This window comes from Crocodylus siamensis, chromosome 1 (assembly GCF_052110815.1).
Source record: "Crocodylus siamensis isolate JL-2025a chromosome 1, ASM5211081v1, whole genome shotgun sequence".
NCBI classification, from domain to species: domain Eukaryota; kingdom Metazoa; phylum Chordata; order Crocodylia; family Crocodylidae; genus Crocodylus; species Crocodylus siamensis.
In genome coordinates this window covers 292,262,352-292,278,251 of record NC_143395.1, presented here as the reverse complement: position 1 = coordinate 292,278,251, position 15,900 = coordinate 292,262,352, and the positions used below count along the sequence as shown (strand labels likewise).

Here is a 15,900-nt window from a genome sequence, read left to right as displayed (position 1 = left end):
CCAGCTTTTAGGCAGTGCTGCAATGGTTGCAGTCAGATATAAAATGGAAACCTTGAACCTCAATCAGGGCTAATCCAGGATCAAGAATAAAACTATACATGTTAAGTGCTGGAAATGAAGGCAGCTCTAAAGAAGTATTTTATTCCTGCTGTGAAGGAGTATTTAAATTACCTTGTAGGTTTTAATGAGTAGCATGTTGGAGAATATCAGTTTCCTTGTCTAACTGAAATCTTGATTTACTGTGGATCAGGGTTTTTCCCCTTCAAATGTGCTTTTTAACAGTAGAAACTGAGGGAAAACATATCCTATCTTCGTCAGAAACTATTTAATTTCACTCTACATGTTTATGCTGTTTTCCACGTCTGAGTTTCACTGTGAGATAGGTCATTTTAGTGCACAAGGGTGAAAAATTCTCTATTTTACCAGGGACTTTGCTGTGATGTCTTATAGCCTTATTGTAGTCAATATTGTTGCACAGGCTGGGAAAACAGAATTTGGCCGCAAGTAGTACATTACAGTCTATTAGTTGGGTAGCACTAATTTCCCCCCCCCTCTTAAATAACCTCACTTGTCAAACTGCTCAGTGTATATATCTTGCCTGACTTGTACTGGCAGGTTGAATCTTGAGAGATCGTGGGATCTCTTGTTTATTTATTAACCACTTTTCCGTACAAGCAGGATGTTGGCTGCTGTGGTCCCCCTGCTTTACCTGTGGGCAGTTAGGGTGTTGCATCAGGGGTGACAGTAGTTTTACTTAGGGGTCAGATTATAGATTTGTATAAGATGGTTTGGATAGGGATGATCCTAGCTGAGGCAGGGGGTTGGACTGAATCCATGGAGGTCTCTTCTAGCCCTATATCTATGACTCTGTGATTTTAGCAACAGAAACTGGAATTAAACAGAAATACATCTTGCTGAAAGTGAGATGGGGAAGTTTTGGTTGACCTGCTTTCTGAAAATAGCTGGGAGTTACTGCTGAGAGGTTTTTGTTTTGCAGCATTTTAACTACTGTGAATAACACAGACAGTATTTTGACGTACCAGTAAAATCCCAGTCCTAGTGAATGGTACAGTAAGACAATATGTACATTTATTTGATGGTAGCACTGTGAGTTAGGGTACAATGAGCAAATGTTAGAGCTAATCTAAACTCCACATGCCCAGAAGGGGTAGATCAGTGCCAGAACCGTGGGATTTGAACAGCTGAGACTGATTTACAACAAAACACTTGCATTACATCACATGTAATAAGCTGACAGCTTTTCTATATTAAAACTTCATGGGAACATCGGAACAAACTGGTAAGTGTTTACAACAATAATTTTTGTCATTCGCTTTAACTTAACAGTTAGTTGTCAAGCAGTTGTTTTGTGGTATATATAAACTCCAATGTGGTAATTGTGGCCAACCTGCAGTACACATGCCCTAGGTGGCACAGGCAGTCTTTGTGTGTGGCACATGGTAGATGAGGGAGGGGACAAGTAGGACAGTGGCAGACGGGACAGAAAGCAATAAGCAGAGCAGCAGATGGGGATGGAAGTGGAAAGCAGAGCAGGCAGGGGAAGGAGAGCAGAGTGGCACTTAGGGAGGGTGCAGGGCTAACTCATTGCATGTCTGCCAAAAAAAGGTTGCTCCCCCAAGGTAGGTAGCTATGTCAGTCTGAAGTCAGGCAGAAGGCAGGGCAGGGTAACACATTACAGACTAACTGGTTCAGAAGGCCATAAGCATAATGTTAACATTTAAATATTTGCTTCAGTTCTGCAGTATAAACTGTACCCTGACACAATAAATACATCTGGATGGTCAAAGATCACAACTTTGACCTTGCAGATGTATTGACCACATATACTGTTACATGGTACTTCAACTGTGAAACAGTATATGTGTGATGGAAAGCTGTTTATGCCACTTTTGCTTGATACTTTGTAGGCCAGTATTAGTATAGTGCTTTAAAGATATCTGTGTTATAACCATTGTTAAGTACAGAGGAAATAGTTTTAGCGATATTTTTATTTTGTTTTTCTGCTTGAAAAATGGAAGGAACTCCGAATTCATGGTTGTGGTGTCCTTGGAAAAGCAAGTGTTAAACGAGGATTTGTGTTGTTGTTTATAATAATCTTCATATGACATGCCCATTTTAATGATTATTTCCATATGTCAGCTTTACATATGCAAGAAAGGTTCAGGGTTAAGTTAATTATTTCCTTTTGGGGAATTGATACCAAAACATTATCCTCAGGCCAAATTATGTTCTTGGATACCTCTGTGAGATGATTCACTTTTAAAAGTTTTACCCTAATAGAACTGGGTCTCTGAGAGGGGAGAGACTGTACTCTTGTACTGTTATGGAGCCAACAAGTTTGAGAACGTAATCACTTCCTTCTTGAGCTTGAAGGACTGACATCAAATGTGGCTGACTGGACTTAAAATATACACAAGGACAGTAAATCTGTTATATGCTGTCTTGCAAGTCATTTTTCAGATGAGAAGCATACTATAACCCATTCAGTGCTATATGCTTTATTAAATATTGATTTGCCACTTCTGTTAAATTTGGCAGTCCTTCACTGTAAGGAATAAAATGGGAAGAACAAGACTATTAATGAAAACTTTCTTTTGACAGAGATTTTCAAGACTTTGCTTTTGCTAGTCCTAGCTTTACCAGTGATCTGGGTCATTTAATGTACAGCTTAAATAGATTAAATTAATCAACCCAAATCTCCTTGAAGTAAAGTTTTCCTATGACTGGAGCATCTGTTGCTGCTTCTGTAGCAGAGGGATACATCTGCAAGCCCTGACTCCAACAGTATCAAAGACTGATTAACTTTGTAGTACTTAGTGGTCATGTCTACACAAGACCCTTACAGCTCAGTAGTTCGTTACTACTGGGCTCCTGTGCAGTAATAATGAGTTACTATGCAGTCACTGTCACCAGGAAGCCATATGGGGATGCTGCAGCGCAGTAACTCCAGTTACCGTGCAGTCATTTAGTACTTGACTATGCAAATATTAAATGACAGCACAGTAATAACTGCGCAGTAAGCATCTGTGTGTAGACGCAGCTGGTGTCTGTCTGCATATTTAGTGCCAAGAACTTGTAGCTGTCAGCACTGATGTGTTAAGCTCTGGTGACCTGTATCCCAACCTTGCAGGCTGCTGCTGATCCATCAGTCAGCTTTCTTTTTTCATCACTTGACAGAGCTGAAGAAATAATAGTTAGGACTGTTTTTAAGCTTGCCCCATTTCCCAGCAGAAGGCCCCATTTTCTATTGCTCAGCTTTGCCAAGCTTGACACTTTTGTCCAGCTTGAAATTTTCCATGCTGGGAGTCTGTCTCAGGATGAATAATTTTGGAAAACTTCAGACAAGATTTCAGAGACTACGGACAAATAAGTTATCTTGCCTGTATTTAAAACATCTTTGGAGAGTTTTACTTTGAAATGTTTTACTATGTGCTTTGCCGAAGGTTATGTCCTTTGTCTGGTGATTTGCCTTTTAACTCTTAGTTTCATAGTTTGTAGGGTCAGAAGGGACCTGAGCAGATCATCGAGTCCAATACCCTGCCATGGCAGGAAAGAGTACTGGGGTCCAGCAAGGTGTACATCTAGCCTCCTCTTAAAGAACCCCAGGGTAGGAGCCAGCACCACTTCTCTTGGAAGTTGGTTCCAGATCCTAGCTGCCCTGACGGTGAAGTAGCGCCTCCTGTTATCTAGTCTGAATCTACACTCTGCCAGCTTGTGACCATTATTCCTAGTCACTCCTGGTAGTGCACGGGGGAACAGGGACTTCCCCAATGCCTGCTGGTCCTCTCTGACTAGTTTGTAACAGGCCACTAGATCCCCTCTCAGCCTTCTCTTGTGGAGGCTGAACAGGTTCAGGTCCCGTAGCCTCTCCTCGTAGGGCCTGCCCTGCTGCCCCCTGATCATGCAGGTGGCCCTCCTCTGGGCCCTCCCCATGTTGTCCACATCCCTCTTGAAGTGCGGTGCCCGGAACTGGACGCAGTACTCCAGCTGCAGCCTGACCAGTGTCGCATAGAGGAGGATCACCTGCATGGACCTACTTGAGATGCATCTGTGGATGCATGACAAGGTCCGGTTGGCCTTCCTGACTTCATCCTCACACTGCCGGCCCATGTTCATCTTGGCATCAATGATGACTACAAGATCTTTTTCTGCCTCTGCACTGACGAGAAGGGAGTTCCCCAGCCTGTAGATATGCTGCTGGTTCTTCCTCCCCAGCTGCATCACTTTGCACTTGTCTGTGTTGAATCCCATCCTATTCTCATCCGCCCACTCCTGTAACCTGTCTACGTCCGATTGCAGCCTATTCCTCCCTTCTAGCGTGCCCACATCCCCCACATCTTAGTGTCATCAGCAAATCTGAACAGGGTGCTTTTTACCCCCTCATCCAAGTCACTGATAAAGAATTTGAACAGTGCGGGCCCGAGGACTGAGCCCTGGAAGACCCCACTGCCCACATCCCTCCAGGTCGAATAAGACCCATCCACCACCACTGTCTGGGTGCGGCCCTCCAGCCAGTTGGTGACCCATTTGACTGTGTAGGTGTCGACACCACAGTCCCCCAGTTTCTTAATGAGAACAGGGTGAGAGACAGTGTTGAAGGCCTTCCGAAAGTCCAGAAAGACTATATCCACTGCTACCCCTGCATCTAAGGATTTGGTGACCCAGTCGTAGAAGGCTGCCAGGTTGCTCTGACAGGACCTGCCTCTAATGAACCCGTGTTGGTTGTCCCTAAGCATAATCTCCCCTGCTGGCCCCTCGTGGACATGTGCCAGGATAACTTCCTCAAAAAGCTTACCCAGGATTGGGATAAGACTAACTGGCCTATAGTTTCCTGGGTCTTCCTTCCTCCCCTTTTTGAAGATGGGAACCACATTGGCCCTCTTCCAGTCCCCTGGCAGCACGCCGGAGCACCATGAGTGCTCGTAAAGCCGTGCCAGGTGTCCCGCAATGACCTCAGCTAATTCCCTCAGTACTCTGGGGTGGAGATCATCCGGACCAGCTGATTTAAATGCGTCCAGTTCTTCCAGAAGTTCCCTGACTCGTTCCTCCCTGACCCTTGGCCTAGGTGCGCCTCCCCTGGGGCCTGAGGGGGGCCCAGTGGGGGGGCTGATCCGGTCCCTGCTCAGGAAAATGGAGGCAAAGAAGTCCTTAAATAGTAGCTTTGTCATCTGGTGTGATGACCAGATTTCCTAGCATGTCTTGCAGGGACCCCACGTTACCCAGAACCTTCTTTTTGCCCCCCTCTGTATTTCAAAAAGGGCTTCTTGTTGTTCTTGATCCGGGAAGCTAGTCCCAGTCCCATCTCCGCCTTGGCCTTCCTGACTGTCCCCCTGCATCCCCGAGCAACCACAGTATAATTCTCCCTGGCGATGGCCCCTCCTTTCCATTGGGTGTACGCCTCCCTTTTAGCTAGGAGACATTCCCGGATGCTTTTGGTGAGCCATGGGGGCTATTGCGCCCTCCTGTTCCCTTTGATCCGTGTTGGGATTACCTCCCATTGGAGGATCGTCTCCTTAAGGAGCAACCACTCTTCTTGGACACCTGGCTCCTGTCACCTCTGGGACCTCAGTGCTTTCCTGACTGTTCCCCTTACCTCATTGAAGTCCACCCTCCTGAAATCTAGGGCTGCTGCCTTGCTGCAGGCCTTTGCCACCTTGTGCTGGATGTTGAATTCCAGCAGGCGATGATCCCTGTCGCCCAGGTGGTCGAGCACCCGCAGCCCCCTCACCAGGTCATCACCCATGGCCAGCACCAGGTCCAACAAGGTGTCTCCCCTGGTGGGGCTGTGCACCTCCTGGGTTAGATGGAAGTCCTGCATTCTGGCTAGGAACCTACGTGAACGGTCAGACCTGGCTGACTGCTCTTCCCAGCAGGTGTCTGGAAAGTTCAGTTCACCCATGATCACCACATCTTTTGACCTAACTACCTCCATTAGCTGGCTTAAGAATTCCTGGTCGAGCTCTTCCCCTTGGTTGGGTGGTCTGTAGTAGACCCCTACCGTTAAGTCTCTTTCCCCTCGACTGCCTTGTATTCTGACCCAGAGCACTTCGGTGTGCTCCTCCTCTCCCCCTGTGCTACCTGGTGAGGATGTGTATTCCTCCTTAATGTAGAGCACCACACCCCAGCCTTTCCTCCCTCTCCTGTCCCTTCTGTACAGCCTATAGTCCTTGATATTCACTGCCCAGCTGTGTGTTGGGTCCCCCCACGTTTCAGTGAGCCCCACTATGTTGGGGTTGGTGAGACTGTCCCCATGAAAATCCACTCAAATTTTGCCAAGGTATAAGTGTCTCAAAAATAGCCATTTGCACATGTTGGAACACTTGATTTTTAATTGGGTAAAATCTGAAAAGATTTCATCCTCACTAAGCATGTTTTAACTTCTGTCAGCTAATTTCTCTGACTCAAATACAAAAGAGCGAAAAGTTGGTTCAGAAGGGAGAGAAAGCAGTAGATTGGGACACAGAACTGAAAATTGGATCTAGGGATGGAGAAATTGACTGGAAACTTGAGAAACCAGAACTGGTTGGGGGGAGGACATCAGGACTGTCAGACATGGAGGGACATTAGGGGAATGAGGGACATTTGGCTTTAGGAGAGGAACAGTGAGCTGTATTGAGGAGCTAGAAAAACCCGGGGTTAGCTGGACAGGGAGACTGGAACTAGAAGCCAGGTTAGGGAAGGATGGGAAATGAAGCTAAGTGGGAGAGGTGAGGGGTGACAAAGAGCTGGGCAGTGATTGGTGACTGAGATTGGCAAGACAAAAATACTGGGCAAGAGTCAAGAGAGAGGGTTGGAAAAAGTCTAGAGACTGATGTTGGGTTAGAAGCCTGCAGCGGGAAATGAGGAACCAGTAACTGCAGAAAGAGATTAGAAGAGGAGCCTGGAAGAGAGAGTTTAGATCAGGGGTCAGCACCCCCCGGCACGTGTCCCGAGCATGGCATGGGAGGCCATTTTCCTTGGCGCACCACTGCCAGCCCTGGCTCTGGATAGCTGCTCCCAGCAGGTGGTTGGGAGGCTGCAAGCCCTGCTGCAAGCAGTCTGGGCACCGTGGCTGGCAGCAGCTACCCAGAGCCTGGGCTGACTGCAGCTGGGAGGCTGCAGACAGCTGCTGCCTCCCTGCCCCAGCCCCAATGGGCAGGGCAGGGAGGCAGCAGCTGTTTGCAGCTGGCCCAGGTTCTGGATAGCTGCTAATAGCCATGGAGCTTGGGCTGCTCCCAGCAGCCGGCTGGGAAGATGCAAGCCCTGCTGCAATCCTCCCAGGTGCCTGCTGGGAGCAGCCTGGGCTCTGTGGCTATCAACAGCTACCCAGAACCTGAGCTGGCTGTGGCCAGGAGGCTGCAAGCAACTGCTGTCTCCCGGTCCTGGCCCTTGCTGCCTCCCAGCTCTGGGCTCTGGGGAGGCAGCAGATGCCAGTGATGCTCCCTGCTGTGCTGCCCTCACCGCTTCTGCAGAGCAGCATGTGGAACCCAGTGCAGCAGGATACAGCGTGAGGCACGGAAAGCTATTTGCCACTCTAAGCTCCCTGCTGCCCTGGCCACACTTCCCCTGCAGGCAGGGGCAGCAGTGAGGGGCACAGCCCTGCGTGCTGCCCACACTGCTCCTGTACACACAGGGGAAGTGTGACCCAGGTAGTGCAGAGCTTGCAGCAGCAGGCAGCTTCCTTGTGCGGCCCCTCTTTGTGTTGCTTCTGGGTCACACATGCTGCACTCCGGAGGGCCCAGGGGAGGGCAGCAGGGCTGGGAGCACAGAGGGGCTGCGCAGGGAAGCTGCCTGATGCTGCAAGCTCTGTGTTGCCTGGCTAAAGTGTGTGTGTGTCCCCCGCCTTATAGTGCTGGTTCACTTAGGGGAAGACAACCCACTGTTACTATCATTTACTCAGCTAGTTGAAATGCTAGAGAGCTGTGCAATGTATTTAAAGAGTCCAGTTTCATGAATGATCCACGTGAATATCATGGAAAACTACAAAAAGCTTTTTTTTTTTAATGTGCTCTTTTGAAAACCTAGGAAATGTCATTTAAAAGGTGTTAAATGTTAACATAGTGAAGAAAAGGTCTTAGAAAAACTAAATTTAGATCAATGATTCTCAGCCAGAGTGCTGCAGCATCCTGGCGTGCCTTGAGATCCTTTTAATGGTGCCCTGTGGTGTCACACCCATGCACAGTTAGTGGTGCAAACATGATTCACATGATAAACCCAGGGATATGAAATAGGAATTCATAGTGTTAAAAATGTTCTGATATGCTGTGGTTTTTCGGAGTTCTTTCCAAAAGAAGAATCAATCTTTATTTTTCTGTAATCAAAAAATGAGTGAGAACTAAGAGCTGGTATTTTTCCAAGGTTGTTGCGAGTCTCCTGAGGAGTACCTTGAGTCTAACTTGGGAATCACTGACTTCGACCCTTTGTGCGTATGTCTTATGATCAACTTTAATTCTATGATTAGTTGTTTTTCCTCCACAGGACACAATCAGTGCAGGGGATGATATGTTTTGGAAGAGAATCAGAGTTGTGTAGTGAATGAGACTGATGGTAAGATCAGTGCTTCAGGAAGGCTGGGTTGCAAATCCAGCAGGGGAAAACAAAGAGAGAAAAGGAAGGGGTATCTAAATGCTGGTGCACTGCCTTGGAGAACTGAGTTCAATCCCTGTTTATGCAGGTTCTGTGCAGTGCTAGCCAAGTCTTTTAAAATCCAGTTTTTTACAAGTGGTTATTAATTTTTTGTTCCCCAGTTTCTAGAAGCTCAACTTGTGAACACAGGATGTAAACAGCTGTCAGGTTTCTCCCAGGAGAAACACTTTTGTTCCTGGATCCTAAGATGTGCAAACCCTCTGCCTGGTTTAAATGCCCATGAAGTATGCAAGATAAAATGCTCTAACACTTTTCCTGGGACAATGCTGCATATATGTGAAAGTACATTGCTGTCATTCAAGGAAATGCCAAACCATTCTGAGGACTAGTCTGTTTGGCTTTGTGCCCTCGGTGGTCACGTGCTGGCAAAGGGAGAGCTACGTGTCTGAGTGGCTATGCAGTTCATGTTCTAATTAGGGTTAAAACCCTGGGACAGTCAGGACTGCCCCATATGAGATGTCTGTTTACAGCCATGGGGTCTAATTTAGTGCAGTGCTGAGCTCTGTCAGGCTGCAGTTGAAGTCAGTTAGAGCAGTGTTCTGACTGGGACTGGTCATAATACTGCTGATGGCACCAATTTCTGAAAAAAGCAAATGCAACCCTAGGATGCTTTTTAAGAGGTGTTTCCAGCAGATACAGGGAAGTTTTCATCCTGTTATAAAAGGCACTGGGGAGGTATCCTCTGGAATACTATGTGCAGTTCTAGTCCATGTTCAAGAATAATTAACTCGGACTGGAACAAGTACAGAGATGCTCTGCTAGGATGATCCGGAGAATGGAGAGCCTATTTTATGGGAGGGGGTCAAAGAGCTTGCCTTGTTGAGCTTAGCAATTCATCTTGTGCCAGTGTTGGCCTGTAACATAAAAGCTCTTTTCCTTCCCCACTCTTCATTACCTTCCATTCTTCCCCAGTCAGTTACAGAGAACTAACTGGTATAAATTAGCCTTGAATAAATTTCCTCTAGAAACTAGAAGACAGCCTCTAATTACTGGAGCATCGAGGTTCTGTGTATGGGGACAGTCTCCCAACTGTTTCTAAAGTGGTGCTTGATATATTTATGAATTAGTAGATTGGCTTCTGTGACCCATTAGATCTGTTTAGTTCTTTGTTCCACATGACAAGTTATAGGAAGCTAAGTACCCTGAATAAGCAGGTTATTGCAGTCAAATATCTTAGGTTAATGGATATATTTGGTAGCTGTGATGGTCTGAGACACAAGGAAATGCAAAACTGTAGAACTCTTGGTTCAGAGATATCTGTTATTAGACCAACTAAGAAATTGCAAAAAAAGTCTTTTTTTGCAAGCTTTTGGGCACACACTCCTCCTCAGGCTCAGGGAAAATTAAAGATGGTAAGAAGTCCTCATAGGTAGGAATGAAGTAGTCCTCATAGGTAGAAACTTCATGTAGGTAAATGAAGGTTACTTTCTACCTATGAGGACTTTTTACCATCTTTAATTTGGCTCACCATGACTTGATAAAGAGCTGGCACTGAGGGGGAATAAGTGCAATGTGCAGTACCACATATTTTATTCAAATGGGCTGTATTAACTTATCTTTATGCCTGCCCAATATCACCTGTGTATTGTATAGTCATAATTTCATGGATGGTTTTTATTACAGAGCATCTGAAGCTTTTGGCGCCAGTTTAATGATGGACAATGTAAAGGAAGAGGTTTTCTTCTAAGAAAATGTAAGATGTGGCTTTTTTCATGATGCTGTCTGGGGGGGAAACCTTGTTTTGTATTCAAGTAAATACAATGTATTTGATGTGGAATGGCTGAGTTGAAGAGAGTCACTGCAAATTTATGCTTCCAAGGGAAATGTGAATGAAACAGATCATGAATTAGACTTTCAAACTTATCTGATCAGATTGAAGAACGTAATTCTGGTACTTATTAAATATTATTCTTATTTTGACAGAGCATTTCAGTTCAGTCATCTCTTAATATTCACCATTACAATATAGTGTTTCATGAAATGTAACCCTTACAACTATTAAGTTAAATTAATCACGATCCTAATGTCAACTTCTTAAATAACTAGATAAGTATTTTAACTGCTTTTACAACCCATGTTCCTGTGTGGAGAGGCATGTTTGCAAAACTGATCTGCTTGCTAAAAGCTGCTCTTGGGTGCTTTCACAATGGTCTGTGTTTTTAATTTAACACGGATGAAAAATGATTCCAAAGAGACACACATAGTTTAGGATTGTTTTAAGCTCATGTATGACAGATGCTTATTACACTCTTGGTAGTAAGTGGAGAATCCTCACAGTAATAATTTCTTTTTGGGTTATAAACTTATTAATTTGAAGTTAAGTCTTCAAATAAATCCTGTATAAAATTAAAGTAAGATATTTGTATTTATCAGTTTTCCTAAAAGCTTAACATTGAATTCATTATGATGAGATGAAAGATACTATTCAGTATTTATTACTGACACAGCAGAATTAATCTGCTGCTTAACAACAAGGAAGTTAACCTTCTTCTGTTATCAAACAGCTACCCAGATACCTTTCAGCAGCTATAAAGTCACTTGTTATTCTGTAATAAAAAATAGATATTGGGTTGCTCTTGGTTTTCTGTAACAGGTGATGCTTTTGTTTAAAGGCTGTTGTTGTTTACTGCTACTACTGTCTTTATATTCATGTCCATCCCTATCCAGAGAGGCTCATCAGGAATTGCCCGTAAGATAACACTTGCCAAACAGCTTATTTTAACGTAGAAGTTAAGTTTGTTGGGAGTTTTCTCAGCATGTCCTATCACATTTACATCCAACTTCTTTAAAACTTTCTACCATGATAAGTTCCACCTCTAAGAAGCAAAACACTTTTGGGGCTGTTGTTGGAGCACTCTTGAATGAACAAGGATTTAGAAACAGAATGTTCCTGAAATCATAACCCAGTTCACTCATTTGGCTGAGGTGTGGATCTGGAAACTTGACTCTAATGGCAAAAGTCCCCTTCTCAGTACATGAGCTGTATATAGGATAAAATCTTTTCTGAGGGCAGGGATATGGGGGAAAGCAAGCAAGCAGAGGACAGAGCTATCTTAAGTGGGAGTAAAGTCTTCAACTATCTATAATTAAATAGCTACAGTCATTTTCATGTAAGTGTTTGTGATCAGCTGACCTAAACTCTCTTTATCTTCTCTTGATGTTCTGAACTCCTGAATGCAGAAAAAGCAAAATATTTCCTAGAGAACCTGAGCTTTTTAACAAGCTTCTGGCTTCTTAACAGCTCTTCCAGTGAACAAGGAAATTCCAAGATAAAGTGAAGCATGGAAAGATTACAGGGATGTTGATAATTACCACAAAAATAACATGAGAAGCACCTGCGGAAATTCATAGTTAGCATGTTTAAATCTCTCTTATATTGAGGCTAAAATGCCAGTATACCAGGAGTGGGCAAAATACAGCCCATGGACCTGATCTGGCCTGTCAAGGGCTTTTATGTGGTCTGCATTGGGTCCCTTGCATGGGGAACAACCCAAGCCATGGCGCATGTGACTGGTCGCGCAGCCCCTGGGTGCGCAGTGGGGCTGGAGTGGCATGGTGGCTGAACTCCACTTCCCAGCAGCCCCAGTGTCAGTGGCTCCTTCTAGCTGCCACTGCCAGTGTCGCCACCACCTCTAGACCTGGCCCCATTGCCTGGGCACCCCGGCCCATCTGCCCTGTACCCACCACCAGGGGTGCCAGACACAGTGGGCAGGTGGGATCTCCATGGAGACCGACATGCAGGTAGGGCAGTCTCTGCTGGGCAGATGGGATGGGGCTGTGGGTGGGCGGGGAGCGACATCCGGAAGCGTGGTGGGCAGGGCTGGGGCTGGGGCTGGGATTGCAAGGCAGTGACGGCACAGGGTGGGGGATAGGGCACAGCCACGATCCGCTGTCCACACGTCCCTGCAACGGGCACTGGTTCCATGGGCAGGGGTGTGCGGGGAGCGGATCGTGGCTCTGCTCCAGGCCCTGACCCCACGCTGTCAACTCCCCATGATCCCAGACCTGGCCCCACCCACCTGTCTTCCTGGATGCTCCTCCTACCTGCCTGCGGCCCCATCCCATGCACCCGGCTGAATGAACCGTGCCTTCATGGGTCCTGAGCCGGTCTCCATTGAGACCTCAGGCTGGCTGGGTGGTAACAGTCCAGGGTAGAGCCACTTGGGGAGTTTTAGTGAGCTGTTACAGGCTGGGGGCTCGGGGGTGCTAGCTCAGCCCATGACAGCTTGCCAAAACTCCCTAAGTGGTCCTCCAGCCCAAATAATTGTCCACCCCTGCCATGCACCCTTAACTTTGCCTGTGCTACAATTATTGCAAAATATGATTAGCACATAGTATCTGTGGATTTGGTCTGGAACTACACACCTGGCTCTACTGGATGTCTCTCTTGGGTGGAGTTGGGTTACTTCAACAATGCATTTTTATGCCCTAAGAGATTTCTTACATTAACCTCTGAATTTTCTCAAGCATTATTCTCAGGCTGCATCTTAGGGAGTCTTGTTTGCTTAAGGACTGGGCAGGGGTCCAGGATGCTCGGCATTCCTTTTGGATTAACTTACATTTGAACCAACTGTTGCCTTTGCCTCGTGCTGCTATATCCATTTAATTCAAGCATGAGGCCACTTCAGGTAGCTGATTATTGTCCGAAGGAAGCTTTAGCTTGGGCCTTGCCTACAGAAGAAAGCGTTTGGTGGTACAGCTGTAGTTGTAAGCTCTCTTTACGAAGATGCAGTTTTACCGGTAAAAGTCCCCCACTGGTGCGGCTTGTACCAGTTTCTGAACAAAGCAAGTTTTTTGCCACTGTAACTGTATCCACACCAGATCTTCTGGCAATATAGAAATGGTGCCAAAAGTTTAAGGCTTTGGTTATGTGATAGTGCTCCATCTGTAATGAAGCTGACATGACTTGCTCATGTTATCTAAGCACTTCCTTTAGCTGCCCTGTTCTTTCAGTTGATTTCCTTCCTGAAGTTGTTTTTCATAGTTTCATAGTTGATAGGGTTGGAAGGGACCTGAGCAGATCATCAAGTCTGACCCCCTGCCATGGGCAGGAAAGGATGCTGGGGTCAAACGACCCCGGCAAGGTGTCTATCTAGTCTCCTTTTAACGACCCCCAGGGTAGGAGCCAGCACCACTTCCCTTGGAAGTTGATTCCAGATCCTAGCCGCCTTGACAGTAAAGTAGCGCCTCCTGACGTCTAGCCTGAATCTACTCTCCGTCAACTTATGGCCGTTATTCCTTGTTACTCCCAGTAGTGCTCAGGGGAACAAGGTCTCGCCTATTCCCCTCTGGTTTCCCCTGCTAAGTTTATAGACGGCCACCAGATCCCCTCTCAGCCTTGTCTTGTGGAGGCTGAAAAGGTTCAGGTCTTGTAGCCTCTCTTTGTAGGGCCTGCCCTGCTGCCCCCTAATCATGCAAGTGGCCCTCCTCTGGACCCTTTCCATGTTGTCCACATCCCTCCTGAAGTGCGGCGCCCAGAACTGGAAGCAGTACTCCAGCTGTGGCCTGACCAGTGCCGCATAGAGGGGGAGGATCACCTCCTTGGACCTGCTCGTGATGCATCTGTGGACACATGACAAGGTGCGGTTAGCCTTCCTGACCACGTCCCCACATTGGTGGCCCATGTTTATCGTGGAGTCTATAATGACTCCAAGATCTTTTTCTGCCTCTGTGCTGATGAGAAGGGAGTTCTCCAGCCTGTAGGTATGGTGCTGGTTCTTTCTCCCCAGGTGCATCACCTTGCACTTGTCAGTATTGAATCCCATCTTATTCTCATCCGCCCACCCCTATAACCTGATTCACTTGCAGCCTGTCGCTCCCTTCCAGCGTGCCCACTTCTCCCCACATCTTAGTGTCATCTGTGAATTTCAACAAGGTTCTTTTCACTCCCTCGTCCAAGTTGCTGATGAAGATGTTGAACAGTGTAGGCCTGAGGACCGAGCCCTGGGGAACCCCACTGCCCACATCCCTCCAGGTGGAAAATGACCCATCCACCACCACTCTCTGAGTGCAGCCCTCCAGCCAATTGGCGACCCATCTGATTGTGTAAGCATCAACACCACAGTCTTATTTTTTAACGAGAATGAGGTGAGAGAGTGTCGAAGGCCTTCCTAAAGTCCAGAAAGACTACATCCACCGGGACTCCTGCATCCAAGGATTTTGTGACCTGGTCATAAAAGGCCACTAGGTTGGTCTGACAGGACCTGCCTCGAATGAACCCATGTTGGTTGCCCCTAAGCATAATCTCCCCTCTGGTCCCTTGCAGATGTGCACCTGGATAATTTTCTCAAGGAGCTTCCCCAGGACCAAGGTAAGACTAACAGGCCTATAAATTTCTGGGTCCTCGTTCCTCCCTTTTTTGAAAATGGGGACCACACTGGCCCTTTTTGGCCAGGTGATCGAGCACCTGCAGTCCCCTCACCAGGTTGTCACTTGTGGCCAGGACCAGGTCTAATAAGGCATTTCCCCTGGTGGGGCTGTGCACCTCCTGGGTTAGATGGAGGTCCTGTAATGTGGCTAAGAACCTACGTGAGGTGTCAGACCTGGCTGACTGCTCTTCCCAGCAGATGTCTGAATAGTTTAGGTCACCCATGATGACCACATCCTTTGACTTAACCGCCTCCATGAGCTGACCTGAGAATTCCCGGTCTAGCTCTTCTCCCTGGTTGGGTGGTCTGTAGTAGACCCCCACTGTTAAGTCTCTTTCCCCTCGACTGCCTTGTATTCTGACCCAGAGCACTTCAGTCTGCCCCTCCTCTGACCCACTGAGGATGTGAATTGTTCTTTGACATAGAGCGCCACACCCCCGCCTTTCCTCCCTGTTCTGTCCCTCCTGTACAGCCTATAGCCCTTGATATTCACCGCCCAGTTGTGTGTTGGATCCCACCATGTTTCAATGAGCCCCACTATGTCTGGGTTTGTGTTAGCTAGCAGGAGGACAAGTTCCTACGAGCATTAGTATAGAGTATTTAGTATGAGCGTTTAAGGCTTCCTGAAGGTGTATGCACCGCCCCCCTGAACTTGATTAAAAACAAACAAACAAATAAGGAAATGAAAGTTGAGCTGTAACTAAAGTCTTGTTCTCTAAAAATGACAGTTTTATCGCTGATGGGTCATACATAATAGAGGTTGCTTGCCACGTCAGCCTGTATGCAGTTTAGATTGTGCACAGTAAAGTGAGACACAAGTGCAGGATGTTTGCCAATCCAAATATAAACCCAAAGTAACTATACAGGCAATAGAAGTACTAAAGTT

At 46.6% G+C, this 15,900-nt stretch overlaps 1 protein-coding gene across 2 annotated transcripts in view; it reads left to right on the top strand.

Moving 5' to 3' along the window:
* CHST7 (carbohydrate sulfotransferase 7) overlaps positions 1 to 15,900 on the top strand; it is a 28,256-nt gene that overhangs the window by 5,732 nt on the left and 6,624 nt on the right. The window contains exon 2 of one of the 2 annotated variants that reach the window (XR_016444442.1): positions 10,270 to 10,339. The exons of the other annotated variant lie outside the window; for it this stretch is intronic. The gene's annotated coding sequence lies outside the window, so the exon portion shown is untranslated. The remainder of the gene's footprint in view (positions 1 to 10,269; positions 10,340 to 15,900) is intronic. 2 annotated transcript variants of the gene reach the window in all.